At 38.1% G+C, this 15274-nt stretch overlaps 1 protein-coding gene across 5 annotated transcripts in view; it reads right to left on the reverse strand.

Moving 5' to 3' along the window:
- The window catches only part of SGMS1 (sphingomyelin synthase 1), a 115476-nt gene that overhangs the window by 83602 nt on the left and 16600 nt on the right, over window positions 1–15274 (reverse strand). For 2 of the 5 annotated variants that reach the window (XM_053309533.1, XM_053309530.1), the window contains exon 2: window positions 6703–6779. The exons of the other annotated variants lie outside the window; for them this stretch is intronic. The gene's annotated coding sequence lies outside the window, so the exon portion shown is untranslated. The remainder of the gene's footprint in view (window positions 1–6702; window positions 6780–15274) is intronic. 5 annotated transcript variants of the gene reach the window in all.

The raw sequence follows: 15274 nt of genomic DNA on the forward strand, positions 1-15274 counted from the left end.
CCCCCCATTCCCATAATGGCATGGTGTAGTGGAGAATGGAACCCCCACGGATAACAGGCTTCACCTATAAAGTGCCATATACAATTTTTCAAACTCCTTTCTGTTATTGTAGCTTAAATCATTTTACTGCCAATTGTTCATAATGAGTCTGGCAAAACCACAGTGCATTTTGGACTTGGGAAATGTTTAGAACATTATATTAAGAACAATGGTAAGGAGACTGAATGTACAATTATTCGCAAGGCAAGTTCATAAGACGTTCCTTCCTAAATTGTTTTTACAACAGAAAGAAAATGAACCAACAGGTTCAGGACTCAAGGTTTAAGGCTGAACCCAAGGTTTGCACCACATCCCTCAGACCCAGGAGCACATGTTCCCCATTACTTTTCCCGTGTGTGAAATCTTGCAGTGATTCAGACGATTTTATTTTCTGTTCAAATTGACATATTTATGTCAATTTGTACATAATTTATAAATATACATACATAAATGTACAATAAATGTACATAATACATAATTTCTGTATAATTATTTTCATCTTATACAATGGGCGGGTTCACACTTAACATAGAACCTGAGATTTGCACAACCTCCCTCAGCCCCAGGATTGTGTGTTCCTCTCTCTCATTCCTGCAGCATGCCTAATTCGGGAAAAGCCAATCTATTAAAATTTTTTTACAAGGCATAGTATAGTATTTCAAATATGCAGGATCCATATAGATTACAAGCTCTGAGGCATACTTTTTCCATTGCAGCAAAACAAAAACTTTGCAAAAAAAAAAATGCACCAAGAACAATAAAAGCCGCACTTATTAAGACCAAAACATATCAGTTACATTATATAGGTTACGTTATATAGGTTATACGGACAGCACACTGGAAACACAGTCATTAACATCTAACTAAATTATTCATTGTATCTCAGTACAAAAAGATAAAGAAGAAACACAGAACAAAACTGAATTCTGCTACCGGTAGTTGCAAGAACAGAATGAATGGGTTTCATTGTTAGTCTTTATGGAAGTGAAACGTTTGGATTGGATTTATAATCTGATTTAAAAATCCAGATTCAAGTTTCAAACATTTTCTGCAAAACTGTCAAACTATTATTCTTTCCCCCCCGAAAGCCACAGAGGTTCCTTTCCAGCTTAAAAGCATTTGGATGATACTTATTTGTGTTCTAGATATTAGCAAGCATTAACGAGAGTTTCAATTACCATATAAACACATTTTCAATTATCATAATCAATATATAGTCAATACAATATAGAAATATTCAACACATAAAAAGTACTACAATCTTCCTGGCTACATTGGGGCTGTTTGGAAGAAACAGAAGTTAGCCCCAACAAGTTAGTTTCCACACTGAGGGCCCCAATTATTTGATTAGGTATGTCTTTTGATGTACATCTCCCCAGAGGGTCACTAGTTATTACAGAGCTTGATCTTCACTACTAAATTTATTTTGAATATACATGACCAATTCATTACACATGTGAATTACAAGGCACTTGTAACTAACTATCAGTCAGTTTATGGGGTAATTATTTATTATTATTGTTATCTACATTTTATATCCCACTCTTCCTCCAAGGACCCCAGAGCAGTGTACTACATATTTAAGTTTCTCCTCACAACAAACAACCCTGTGAAGCAGGTTAGGCTGAGAGAGAAGTGACTGGCCCAGAGTCACCCAGCAAGTATCATGATTGAAGGGGATTTGAACTCGGGTCTCCCCGGTCCTAGACCAGCACTCTAACCACTACACCACGCTGGTTCTTAACATAAAGAGCACATAACATAAGCAGCACGTAAGTAGTGCTATTGGAACCACGTTATTTATTTGTTCATTCCATTTCTAACCCGCTTTTCCTTAGAATAATCCCAAAGCGGTTTACAATACAATTAAAATAAAACAATGCACAATTAAAATACAAATTAAGAGTACAAATATTAAATATAAAAATAATATATTTCAATTTAAAAGTTTAAAATCCTATATAAAACAGTAACACAAAAAACACAAAGCAGCAGCAATAAACACAATATTCTCATATAAGAGCCTGGGTGAAGAGCCAATTTTTACTTGTTTTCTAAAATCTGTGATGGAGGTTGATGAGCAGATGCCAGGAGGAAGAGTATTCCAAAGCCCTGGGGCAATGACTGAGAAGGCCCTGTCCCACTTGCTCAACAGTCAAGCCTCTCTCTCTGTCAGAACAATACAATCCCTGGAACATGAGACTAGGAGTGGGACTCCCTGGAGCAGATACAGAGGAGGTATTGGATTAACAGCTCCCCAATGCAGTAATGGACGTGCCAGGAGAGCACCAGGATACTGCAATAGGTGCACTCTCAGCACATCCCCTTCCTAATAATGTGTTCTAGGAACTAAGGATGTGCATGGAACCGGCTGACCCGGTTCGGTTCGTGTCCAGACCGGACTCAAACCTGAGCGGACCAGTTCAGTCCAGCACCCCTTCAACCGCCCCGCCCCAGTTCAGTCCAGCGGGGGGTCACAATTTTTTTAATTTACCTTTAGCCCCTTTGGAGGGGCTTCCTCTAGGCCACAGGGGGTCCGTGAAAGTTCCCCCTCTCCCTGCCACCTCTGTCATCACCGCCAAAGCCCGTTTGGCTGCTTCCATATTTTGCCATGGTGGCCATTTTGTCTGCCACCATGCATACACAAATGGCCTCTGCAAGGCCTAGCATGGCCCAGGGTCTCAGAGAGGCCATTTGCGCATGCATGGAGGCCATTTTTTTTAAAAAAAATCATAAAACTGGCTTTAAGCCTCCTGTTCAGCAGTCCTGCAGCTTAATTACAGTTTAGAAACTGTGACTTAATACTCTCTCTCTTTTTCCAATCAGTCAGGAAAGCAAAAAAACCCAAAACTCAAATACAGTAAACCCAGAACCGAGTCACAGCACTGGCATTCTTGAAACAATCTAACAGACATCTGTTAATTAGATTTTGCTATCAGATAAATTAATAAGAGGGTGATAATACTTTTTCATAACTAGATTTTTAAAAGTTAATTTTTCATCACACCTAGACGAACTAGTTATACAATGGAGACTATTCTTTCTTTTGATTCTCTCCATTCTTTCAGTTTCTCTCCATTTAGGGCAGACTCACCAGTGACAGCACCTGGCAAGTGGCAAATAACCAGTGGACCATTTGCCTTGAGGACTGCCTCATCCATGCGTCTGCCTGCCTGACCATCCACTGGTTAACACTCAAATGGTCTGAGTGGTGCCCAGTGGATGGCAGCAAGGCAGGCAAGGAAATGAGGATAAACTGCGTAGCTCATTCTGAATGGAGAAGATATGGAGGATGACAAAGAAAGTCGTGGCAATGTAAAGATCTGCACTTAAGTAGTCTGTGAACCAAATTTCAGTTTGTTTTCCCTAGGATTTGGTGGGACTTTTATTGTGTTTAGATATGTATTGTGTTTCAGAGCAGATTTAGGCCAACAAAGCAACCCATTCAGACTGACTCAGAGTTTGCTTAATGAGGATCACATGACCATACCTAACACTGCACTTCCTTGATCTCTGAACCAAATTTCAGTTTGTTTTGCCTGGAATTTGGGGGACATTCAACTTTTTAGTTTGGTAACATTGCACAGAGAATTTGTGTTTTTCAAGGTATCAAACATTTTGGTCAGTGTGAACCTTTACTTCTTTCACGATGCACTGGCACTGTTCAATGGTGCTGGCACTGTAAACAAAAACATTGCATTTTCCAAAGCATTAATTATCTGGGTCAGAATTTGGTCCTAAAGGCTTTGCACCTCAGAAAGAAAAACCTAAAACCCACTTATTAGTTCATGTTATGGGGAAGAAATGCAAAAGGTAGGGCTGAAAGGAAGCATGAAAAGCAGAAAAAAATACTGCTGTTACATGCTGTGGGAAAATCAAATTTGAAAAAGGAGGCATCATACTGGAAAACTGTGAAATGCTATACCATGAGAAGCAGTCTGTATACATACCATACTACAGTTGTGCGGTGTATGTATATTGCACTCTGCAACGCTTCAACTTGCTCAGTGAGATATACATACACAAATTATAGGTCAAGCCTACAAGTACCTCCTGACACTTTCAACTACTCAGGTGGCATGTGAGAAGTTTTTCAGCTCTCAAATATATAAAGAACAGGCTGAGAAGAACCATCAGTGCTGAAATTTGGAAGCATTTCTTTTGATGGCTGTTTAAAAAAAGACATTCTGTATTGTATAAACCCCGATGCCACTATTGATCATATATCACGGAGAAGCTCATTACTATGCAAGCAGCAGCTATTACGGCAACTACAAATATTTATATAGTGCTTTTCAACAAAAGTTCCCAAAGCAGTATACACAGACAGACCTATTGTAATCTAACTCCTGTAATATCCATTAGCCAATAATCGTCTACTTTATAGCAGAACAGTTTTTGAGGAATACATCTCACAGCCTGTATCAAGTATTTGTGTAGCCATCCAGACAAAACATCCAGCCTCTGGTCAAATCCAGCTGGATTTCGAGTATCTGGGATGTGCTAAATGTTTTGATGTTGCAAAGTTCGAGCTCAGCAGTTTCCTGATCTCTTCTTTGAAGCGAAGTGTTCCACAAAGGGAAGCCTTTGCACACAGAGCTATGAATATGTAATGTAGTTGCTGGAATGTCACCAAAACATTTTGAGCTAAAAACCTGCTTCCTTCCATGTATTTGTAATGAATTAATAATAACAACAAATGCTGAGTTCAGTGAACACAATACATTCTAGAAACTAATGGCAGCTGGTGGTTCCTGGTGTGTGTGTGTGTGTGTGTGTGTGTGTGTGTTACTAATCAGGGCAAGTGATGGGCGGATCCACAGGTGGAGGTGGGAGCTGATTGTGAGCAGCTGTGGAGGTGAAGCCAAATCTAGGCGGGTGCCATAGCAATAACTGTCAAAGTGTAGTTTTTAGTTAGCGAGTGGGATCAAAATACAAAAACACACAAAAGCACACAAACTCAATACAGAGAAATATGGAAAACATCAGTTGCTTTATAGTGCTTAACAGGAGTACAGCAGTGTGTAGATTTATATCTAACACAGTAGATCAAAACAGAAGCATGCACACAGACACGCACACACATGAGAAAAGAACTGTACAAGCCACAAGTAAAGCACAGACTAGCTACAAAAGGCTGCTTCTGTGGAGAATAAATGCATTCTCAAGTCACCAGGGCAGCTCTGTCTGCCCAATTCTTTCAAAAATGAATACTACTAATAAACAACAATGAACTCTGACCCAGAGTGGTACAGTGTGCTAAACTAAACTGGGGAAATCCAAGTTCAAATCCCCATTCAGCCATGAAACTCACTGGATGGCTCTGGGACAGTCACTTATCTCTCAGCATAACCTTCCTCATAGGGCTGTTGGGAGGATAAATGTAACCATGTGTACCACTCTGGGCTTCTTGGAGGAAGCATAGGCTATACATGTAAAAGTAAATAAATCTATATAAGCCACAGGTAAAGCAGAGACCAGCTACAAAAGTGGAGAACAAATGCATTCTGAAGTTTCAAATGAAGCTCTGCCTACCTATTTTAAAAATGCATACATAATAGAAAAATCACAGGTTTTTCAGTGATGCTTGCTGCAGCTATGAACCAGTGTTCCCTCTAAGGCATGTGCACATGTGTGCACTCACAAGTTTTTGATGTCTGCTCAAGTTAATTTTAGATCCCGCTCAGGTTGAATCAGGAAAGCCCCACACTGAATGCATGTGCGTGCACACTGCCTTTATACTGCCACCCGGGGTGGGGGTGGGGAATCATTCTGTGCACAGATGAAAAAAATTAGAGAGAACACTGGTATGAACCATTTCCTCTAACTTAGAGACGACACCATGGGAAGCAAAGATACATGCGGATAGCCTCTCCCTACTCCATGCCTGCTGAACAGTGGATGCTACTCTCTGCCTGCCTTGGGTGCTCACCACTTAGTCTGGCTGTCCATCCTAGCAAGCAACAAACAAAACTGCCTTTGGACATACATACAAACACACACACTTTTTCTTGATTAAATTTAAACTTACAAAGAAGTATAACTTTGATACTACTTGAGGTTCATGGTTTGTATCGGATGAAAAACGTGTGTATACAGCATGAGGAGGAAGCGGTGCTAGAAAAATAACTCCATTATTTCAGTAACAAAAAGCCATTCATGAACAGCCTGAAATCTTTCTAGCAGATATCAACAAGTGTCTAAACGTTCAACAGACATTTCCTTCAGGCCCTAATAGACTTACTGGGGGGTGGGGAGAGAAGAGAAGGACAACAAAAGTCCCAACTGGATAGCTCTACATTATTGTATCTATTCCCTGCATTGTTTGAGCTGACAAACAACACTGGATATCTGCCTTGTATTCTGCAAGTGCACATCTGCTGCCTCACAATGGATGCCGTGTTAGTCCAAGGTTATAACAATACTTCTATGAGATGCCTGGATTCTATTTCTCTACAGTTGTGCACAACATATTCCCATCTAATTTTTGTTTTGTATAATTATCTTCTCAACCAAGGCAAAAAGCAAGTTCAATAATATAGACTTGTGACCTAAGTAAAGTATGTCTTTAATATTATTCTGCTTACAACTGTTCTTATTAATAGTGCCATGAGTGCTCTAATGAGGTCTGGATGCCAGTACTTGGTCAAAGTGCATACTCACCGTCTTTTCAACAGAATATGAACACTCTTGGCTTCTCAGCAACCGGGCTAGCACATTCAAACATAGGAAGGAAGTGCCTGTCATTTACAAAGAAAACATCAAATGCATTCATTCAGAAAGATTCCAATTGATAACCATAATCTTACAGAATTGTTATTTTTAATAAAATATGTATGATTAAATCAATCATTTTAGGGGTATCAAGTCTTTCATCTTATATTTCAGAAAAACAAACACCCATTACGGCTACGTAAATCTACTGATTCTCCTATAGACATTCAGTACCTAGCCCATAGGAAAAGGAAGGATTTACTATGGACAGTAGGATCAATTACGATTTTGAACAAACTACAATATCTTTCTTAAGTAACTATAACATCCTGCTGTGTGGTGAAATAGTTGCAATAACCCAGTACAACCTATAGAGGTGCCCTAGGGAGCAGCCCCTTGGATTTACCCAACAGCTGATTGGTAAAAAGGACTGGGTAAGGAGCAAAGACTTTTAGCTGGATCCAGCATAAGAAGTATATGCACAAGGATTTAACAGCTTAGAATGAAAGCAAAGAAGCAGTAAGCTTGAATAGATTTCAGGAAAAAAATTAAAAAGCATGTTTCATTGCAAGCTTTTCATGGAAAAGAAACCTTGTGTGAGATGTCTCACAGAGTTACCTTGATTCAGAAATGAGAACCCCTGAGCTGTATACCATCCACATAAGCCCAGAGGCCAATGGTCTACAAAACCAGGTTGCCATCATCTCTACAACATGGATAGAGTGAAGTCCATATTACAGAACTTCAACAAGGTAGTCTTGGCTATACCTTTTCAATTTTTTCATGCAAATCTTTGCTTCCTTTTTGACAGCAATGTCTTGTTGCCATGAGTGTTCTAGGGAACTTAGTCAAAATGCACTCTCCTTGCCTTTTCCACAGGATGTTAACACTCATCGCTCTGCCACAACCTGGTATGCTAATTCAACAATTTGTGCATTTTCTTATATGTAATTTACCCAGATACTTGGAAATTTGGCAGGCTAAAAACATCATTTTAGCATACATATTTTTAGTACAAATCCTTTAGAGTCATACTTCCTGTAAGAAAGCTATGAAAGACTTGCCCTTCTGTGGAGAACTGCATGCAGTACAGCCCTTCTTGAACTGTACCAAGCCTGTGCCTGGGGGAAATGCACATTTAAAAGTGTAACAAAGTAATAAATAAACAAACGACACCTTAACCATAAATAACCTAAACACTGACTAATCTAAATCTCTTCATCCTGACATAAGTGTTCATGTTCAGAGAACTTTTAAACAAGGGGCAGTATTCAAGGATGCAATCCCCCAAGTGATATCTAAAGTGAACTGAGACGTGGGTTTTCTGGAAAATTTGGAATTGCAAGATTTCCTAGAAAAGTTCCCATGTAAATTTCCCTCTCATTTGCATTCTTTTTCTAAAAAAAATTTTTTTTACTTTACAGGTTTTGTTGATGCCCTAAATAGATTGATCTGGCATGCTATCTGACTTATTTATACAGGGGGGATAGCCCATACCACCACATGAATTCCCCTTCGCTGTATCTCAAAAGTTCTTCAAGTCGCCATGTTGAAATTTTAGAAATGGAAATTTTTCTATGGAAAATAAAGTATAGGAAAATTTTCTGGAAAACATCCCACACTACATCCCTTCAAGTTGTGTCATTTAGAAAGTTATGTCACTTGTCTCTCTTTAGCAGCTTTCAAAAGTCTTCCACAACATAATTTGAAAGGGACAAGGGAGAGGACAATGAATAGGGGACTTGGGGAGATGATAGAGATTTGAGCGAGGATGACAACTATGGATATAAATGCAAGGGGCAACGGAGAGGAATAGAAAATGAAACAAAAAGTGAATAGAATATATTCAGATAGTTCTGAGGAAATTTATTCTGAGAGTAAATTTCAGGACTAAGAGTGACCAGTTCAAGAAATATGTTTGCTGATGGCATTTTAAAATAAGTCACACCAGTGAGTTGATGGAAGCCACTTAACTGGGATTTGGAGACCATTGAAATGGTAATTCAGCTTTTAAGAGCATCCTTTTCTGCATCTGTAGAGATAATTTTTAATTCCTCTGGATCAATTCATTCTAAATTGAGAAATAATTTGGTAACTGAAAAATCAGGAAAGCTTGCCATTCTTTTCCAGACTATGAACAAACAGGTAAACAAAGGTGAAGAAGATGACCAAGTTAGTTGTACGGCCCAATAAGTTACTCATGCTGACTTGGCTGAAATTGCCTATTTAATGTTTACTTTTTTAAAACTTTAAATTTATAACTAAAAATAGTTAACTATTCAAAAATGCATGTGCTTATCTTGTTTAAAAAACTGTGCTATCTATTTTTGTTGGCTTGTTGAAGGAAACTGATCAGAGTAAACAAACTTCTTAGTACAATGTAAAAGCATATTTGGTGATGGTGGTGGCTCTCCTAGCACATCATGATTAAAAAATATCCTCTAAATATCCATGATTAATTGAACTGGAGTGGGTTCACCTCCTAATGACTTCACAAATATGTATCTGCTTTGGTACTAAAATAGAATGACTTAATCATCCATTTGTTGATGAAAATTAATCTTTAAAAAATCAGAATATAGTTATTTATTTTAAAGAATATAAGTGTGTGCAAAATAAATTCATACTTCCAGATGACCTACAGATAACAAATTTTGCATTCACAATCCCACTGCTGAAATTAGCCAATACACTACTTTTCATATCAAAATATGCTTGGTGAACATTTTAAGATTTTTTTGTAGTTCAAGCAATTCTGAATATCATACTTCTCAATTCATACAGATATCAAATTTTGCATGAGTAATCCTGCCATTTAAATTAGTCGAATGCACTATTTTTTACACTGGAATACACTTGGGGAAAGTTTTAAATAATCTTTTTGTGTGTATCTTAAATTCTGAATATGATCATATTTTAACTGTTATTGTTCTCAACAGATTTTTAACACTCAATCAGATCAATAAATCCAAAATGACATCATGCCTAAGAAAAGCAGAAGATCTTTCTCAGATTCAAATATAATATTATTCAAATTTACCATATACAGTCATTATTCCATAATGTTTGAAGTTGAAATCCTGCACATTTCACACTGTTCTTTTATATCCCTTCTGCAAACACATTAGTAAAAAATTCTATTACATATATTACGTTTCTTGAACTTTCCTATAAGTGTAATCTATGCAACTGACTTTTCCTGGTCAACAATGGGTCTTACCTACTAGTTGCTTTATAATGTATAGTGTGTATCTTCCTTTTACTAATGAAACCTGCATCTAGCTCCGAGTAGAAATAAAAATTACTACTACTACTAAGTAGGGATAAATGTGTGTATTAAGGCAATATGAGACAACAAAAATGCACTTTTACTAGAACATTATGATTAAACAGAATCTTCCTGATTAGTGATTTAAATAATTAAAATTGAGTCTTCTGGAGAAGTAATTTAAATCAAATCAATCCTGATAATGTGCCAAAGCTAGTTATTCTTATGGGCATATACAAATATAAAAGAAACATATACAGGACAAACACAATGGTGTGATATTCTTTAATAAGCTAATTAGCAGAGTTCCAAGACTTGCAAATCATTTCCTGTTCTAAATAACCTTATTAGTGCATGCACAAATATTTTTATCACATCAAAGATGGTGCTAATCAAGTTTGCAACTTTACTTGCAATAAAATTATTTTTAATTTTAATTACAATATTTGGATACCACTTGTCAATCATAATGGTTCTCAAAGCAATTTAATCTCTGTGCTTATATATAGTTGTACAGCAAGTACATCAGCAATATAAATGACACATATTAATGGCAGGTGCCAATCAAGCTGGTAGTGTTCAAAGCTTGCTTCTCAGTCACTATCCCTCCTACCTGTCTACCATTCTTCTATTAGCAGGCTCACTTGTTTAAGAAGCACAAATTAAAAGCAGTATCTTAAATATTTATTTCTTTTTGGGTACTCAATATATTGTCAAACCATCACTCAGAAACAAAAGCTAAATCTTATCTTTTACTTGAGTGAATCCATACAGAGCAACAATCACATGAATGACAACGCAACCCAAGGGGAGAGAGTTAACTGGCACCCTCACCCTGCACTTGTCTCCCACATCAAAATGCATTTTAAATACAAAAAATTCTGCATTAAGAACCAGAAAACGGCATGTAATACATAGTGCCACCCTCAATGATGTACGAATCAAAAGCAATTTCCAGACTGCTTGCAGAAGTTCTCTTCCCATTGAACACCATCCCAGTCTCCTTTTTAAAATGCTAAGTCTAAACTTCTCATTTGATAAGTATCGGAACAAAACTGAGGGTCCAGAAAAAAATTGTAAGAGCTCCCACACCTGCTCCTGATTTGTTTTTCCCTTTGTGTCTCATGGTTGTGATAGGTTCCTGCAATTTACCATGATTTGATAATAGCCAAGAGGAGCTGCAATGCTGTCAAAAAATCAAAATGTTTCAATTGGGAGGAGGGAGGACAGCTGACTATGATGACAACCAGTGAAAAGCTGTTCCCAAAACTTTCAAATATTTTGTCAAGTTTCACCAAATGTTACCTGCAAATAAGGGGGCAAGACTTGGGGATGGGTCTATTTAGCTCACTACTACATTTTTAGTGGTCTAGCTACAGTATTATCATAACAACCACCTCTCAACTTTCAACTTAACATATAAGGTTTTTGGTACCCACAGCTAAGAGAAAGGTTTACAAGAACGTATGTTCTATATTCAGGAACCAGAAGGCAAACGGAGTGTCAAGTAAGTTACCTTTTCAGTCTCAATTTAACCTTTTAGTTTAAGAATTACAGGGCTCCCAAGCATCCTAGCTAACTGGAAGTGTCAGCTGACTTGTTACATTCCACAGTCTGCCAAAATGAAAGGTCACATACGTAAGAAGTAGAACTGAATATCTGTGGCTCATGTAAAGACATACAGGTGGCCCTCGTTATTTGTGGCGGTTCCATTCCCGCCAATTTCCATGGATAACGAAACCACGGATAAAAAAACCTTAACCCTATGGTTATTGGGGAGTCAGGTTCCTAAGCACACTGAAGTGTGCTCAAAACAAGAAAAAGCAGGGGGCAGCAGAAATAAAGCACAGTACCTTGCTCTCCAGGAATGCCCCCCCCCAATTTGCATTCTCCTGGAATGCCCCCCCCCAATCCTCCAATTTTTGTTCCCTTCTGAGTTTGTTTGTTTGGGGCAGAAAAGAGCCACAAAATGACTCAGCACTACAAAATGGCGACAGGAAAAGACATCAGAAATCATTTCCAGCCACTCAAGAAGTGTGGATAGGCAAAATATAACCCTATTTTCACCCCTCAAATAAAGAAACTGGGTCCCTATGACCATGGGTAATGAGGGTCACCTGTATATGTTTTATCTGAATGAAAGAATGTTTATTTTATTTTCCCAACATCACCCAATGAATAATGTGCAAACACAGTTTTACCGAATTAAACTTTTGTTCACATCCATCTGATTTTTCTAGTGGTACTGCCAGAGTATCTGCCAAACTGAATAATTTGACCACCGAAAAATGCTACACAGAATCCCTGTTCAGATGTTCTCAGTCCATGGACACTGTACAAGTATTATCACCAGGACTCACACGGTATCCAGATGTAGACACATTTGTAAATTGAAAGAAAATTCTGAAAACCCAATATGAGACTTTTGAGCTTCTAGATGGGAAATGGCCTGTTAACATCTTATGTACGTATCCTGAAAGAGGGATTATACAGCGTTTTAGAAGGAAGGAAGTGGAGCGCGTGCCACCCAACAAGACCTGAACACCAACACGGGACTCCTGTTCTAAGCTGTCTTTTAGGGGCTGGGGATATATTGCAATGTTTTGCTGCAGGTCACACTTGTATTATTTATATTTCAGTTTGTGACCTAGTATCTTAGGATTGCCTCCTCCCATATGTTCATTCCTGGGGACATCACTCAATATTTAAGGCCATGATACATGTTGCTCTGGCAGCTGAAGTGCTGTGGGTGTCTTCAAGGAGTCAGACTTTTGTTTTTATTGTGGCACAAATTTTATAAAATCCCCTCCTGAAAGAGGTCTGTATATCCCTATCACTAACTAGTTAGGTGACCCACTAACCACTGGTTGTGGGTCACCTTAAGTGGCGTAGTGGGGAAATGCTTGACTAACAAGCAGAAGGCTGCCAGTTTGAATCCCCACTAGTACTATCTTGGGCAGCAGCAATACAGGAAGATGCTGAAAGGCATCATCTCATACTGAGTGGGAGGAGGCAATGGTAAACCCCTCCTGTAGTCTACCAAAGAAAACCACAGGGCTCTGTGGGTGCCAGGAGTCAAAATCAACTTGACAGCACACTTTAACTGGTTGTAGACCCTAATGAAAATATGGGTGCTTCAGAGAAGTCATTGGCATATACCAGTTATGTTCCTTTTCTCTTTATAGCCCCTAAAAAGAATGGAGCCCTGCTGTGTTTCAGAAGGTACGTGGGGAATGCTAGGAGATGTAGTCCTTTCTCAGCACTTTCTCCATTGAGCTTATGCATACAAAACATATTTCTCAGGGATATTTTGTGATAGCAAAATATATCCCTGTGGATCTATGTTTCATTTATGTTTAATATGCAATATTTTCCCTTGACAGTTACATCAACAGTGTAGTAGTGCCTTGCATTAGTAAACAGTGCAAAATACTTTTCCTGCATTTTAAACCTATAACGTAATTTATTTCAGATATTCCTCTCTCCTCAAATACTTTTGCTTTGGGAAAGAATTATTATTCTGACCACAACCTATCTATGCAGTTCATAATCTTGTGCTTTTTAGCCTAGTTTATGAGATGTGTGTGTGTGTGTGTGTGTGTGTGTGAGTCCGTCCCAGTCCCTCCCACCCCATCAACTTCGCAATGCCTGGATCAATTAGAACCAAATTGGGTACAGTTGTAGTGAGTGACACACAGGGACACCTCAATGGTATAATTTGCGATGTCATCCACCCTAATCCAAGATGGCAGATACATAAACATTTGAGGTGCAAGAGGCCTAACTTGTGGACCACCTAACCAATCTGAACCAAATTTAGTCCATTTGTGTGGATTGTGAAAGGAAAGTAGGCAGATTAGTTCATACTAGAACTTGTTATATGTACATAGTAATCTTATTCCCATCTCTTTAGAGAGGTGTTTTAATATTTTATCTGCAGCTTATATCTGGTGGATTTTAACACATAATTTTAAATTTGGTTATAACTGAGGCTTTAATCACTGAGGCTATCACTAAGGCTTTGATCACAGACACCCACACTAAGAGACTGACTACATTGATAATGTTTATGCTGATCTTAGCCAAAAGGCCAAGATATTGTATCTGTTTCACTGATTTTGTGAGCAGTAGTGTACTGGAGAGGTGGGGTATAAATATTTGAAATAGATAAAACTATTGTTCCTAAATCCACTAAGTAGTTGCTGGCTGCTGCTGAGAGAGAAAACTGTTAGCTTTCAAGTTACCACAGGATGCTAGTAATGTTCCCTGACCACACAACCCCAAACCTTCCTTCCATATATATTTTTAAAAATTGCAGTTCCTCTACTATAATCCTAAAGCAAAACAGGCACATAGTTTAAGCTTTCCAATACAGGTATATAAAATCTGAATCATTGTTAATTTAGTTCCCCAATAGCTGCATTATTTTAGTACAATTTGATCTACAAGCCACCAGTTCCACAGATATGAAACTGAATGACAAAGCCAGAAATTATATGAATGCTTCACAAACAGAAGATAGACAATAACTTTAATGGTAGGACATTTTTATCTTTTAACTCAGGTCAGTTGAACCAGATTTCAGAATTCTAACAAGGTACTCAATATAGTACTCAAAAAACAAACATTGCCAAACTTCTTAATCTGTGGTGCTACCTGATTCAGACACACTCTCACAGGCCTCTGATTTTAACTTTCTTAGTACGTACAGTATCTAAAGTTCAGATGTCATACATTATATTGGCTTTCCCTTATTAATAATACAGCATATCATTCAGATTTATAATTTGCCAAAATAGGATAGTTCTTACTAGAATCCTACTCAAGTCACTCAACTTCTTTTGCTACTATCACCTTGGACTACTTGAGGGTATACAGAAGCCTATGACTTAGTCTAAACTGGAGTAGCACAGAAAAACCCAACCCAAGAACTATTGCTTGTGTCACTTAATATCGTAGAATTTCAGGATTGGAATGGACCTTGGAGATATAGTTGAGCATCCCTGACAGAAGGATGTCCAGCCTCTGTTTGCAAACCTCTAATTAAAGAGAGTTCATCACTGCGCAAGGAAGACTGTTCCACTGCAGCACCTTTCTTATAGTTAGTAAATACATCCTAATGTCTAGCTTAAACCTGTTTCATTGTAATTTCAACCCATTGGTTCTAGTCTTGTCCCCAGGAACAACAGAGATCAAGTTTGTTCCTCTTCTATATGACACAGCCCCAGATTATTTGAGGACAGCTATCATTTC

Source organism: Hemicordylus capensis, chromosome 3 (assembly GCF_027244095.1).
Source record: "Hemicordylus capensis ecotype Gifberg chromosome 3, rHemCap1.1.pri, whole genome shotgun sequence".
Lineage (NCBI taxonomy): Eukaryota > Metazoa > Chordata > Lepidosauria > Squamata > Cordylidae > Hemicordylus > Hemicordylus capensis.